Raw genomic sequence first — 1,696 nt, 5'->3', positions numbered from 1 at the left:
TTTTTTGAGAGAAATATTGAGACCTGGCTGTGGTGAGTGCTTTGCAGTATGATTTTTGGTGTTCACGGTAGGCCTGTTGATGTACATGTAGGCCACTGGAGGTGAATTTCCGTTCCAGGGCACGGCCAGCCGTTTTCATCCTCCGGAGCTCTGTTGTGTACCAAGGGGCTGACCTGGAAAAAGTAACTGTTTTTGTTTTGATTGGTGCATGTAAATCAAGAATATTGTAGAGGCTGGAATTATAGTGGTCAACAGAGCCATTAACTGATGCGAACTCTGTGACTAGTGAAATTTGCTGTATGTCTTGGTTGAAGAGGGTGGTGTCTATTGCTTTTAAATTTCTGAACCGGATTTGACGTTTTGTTTTATGGTAGGGACTTGCTAGGGGCTGTGGTGTCCGAACGATAATGCTGCGATGATGTGTTGAGAAGAAATCCGCTTGACACTGTTCTTGATTATAAAAGTTTATTACATCAAAGAATTCAGCATCATTTACAAGCTCTGCAGCAGCTTGGAGAGTGACCCAGCCCGATAACCACTCTGTCTCTCTGTACATTGAACACAGCTTATATAAGACATGTTTAGGTCTCTGCTAAATACCATATAAGGGCACAGTGCTGTAGACTAAGTGTAACCATCTGTTAGACACCACTTCCCCTAACACTGGGTCCACTGTGTCTCTCTCCAGCTCTGAGTCAGGGGTCAAATTCTATAGGAGGGTTCACTCTTGGTACACCCATCAATCATTACTTCCCCATAAGGGTTCACTGTTCCTCTCACCAGCTGCAGAGCATTATATTAAACTGTAATGTCAAAAGCATATGTTATACACCACATTCTGTATTATTCTTTACAACATGTTAACTTCCTTTTTAGGCACTTTCTAAAAAAAACCATTCTGAACGCAGGTGCGTCTGAAGGTGCAGGAAAGTGAACCTGTGACATTTACTGAAGTTTACTGGCCAGAATAAGAGGATAGAATAAGAAGTCATTAGAGAGTCTGGGCTTTTCTTGCTCAGTCCTCTCTGTTCAGTCTGGGGTTTCTGCTTAAGTGTGAAAACAAAAGGAAATGCAGAACACTGTGTGGCTTATAGCAGCTATGATATAAACAGTTTTCAACACAGAGCATGGAAACATCACACTGATGTCAGATAGCACAAAAAGAACTCGCAGGGTTTGATGCAGATATATGGTGATATGAGAGAAGTCTGTATGTGATGACTGTGACACTCATTTCTTTCAAAAACCTGTACTGTTGCTAAAGTAGCTGCAGAAACTAATTGTGCACCACATGAGCTGGTGCTTCTACTACCAGGGTCGGCTATCGGACAAAACAGGACTATAGGTTTTTAAAGAGTGAGGAGAAAACACAATATACTCAGTTTACAGCATGTGAAAGTGCTCAGCAAACAGATACTTTATACAAAGGACAGAGCAAAAAAACTAGCGTCCTGATATCCATTAAAATGTACACAAACGACAACTATATAAAGATAATTAAAGTCAGGGGAGTTTCCACAGTTATATAAAACCAATATTTGTAGCGTTTCTAGGAAGTTTGCATTTCACACAACTCTGATCCACTTATTTCCACATGTGACCTTCAGCCTACTTTTACAAGACCTACGTTTTCCCAGATTCCCCTCTTTTAATGTGATGAATGTGAGTTTAGATAAACATTACCTGACACAGAGAG

The sequence above is a fragment of the Micropterus dolomieu genome, linkage group LG20 (assembly GCF_021292245.1).
Source record: "Micropterus dolomieu isolate WLL.071019.BEF.003 ecotype Adirondacks linkage group LG20, ASM2129224v1, whole genome shotgun sequence".
NCBI lineage: Eukaryota > Metazoa > Chordata > Actinopteri > Centrarchiformes > Centrarchidae > Micropterus > Micropterus dolomieu.
The sequence above is the reverse complement of the archived record's forward strand: the minus strand, read 5'-3'. Positions refer to the sequence as shown.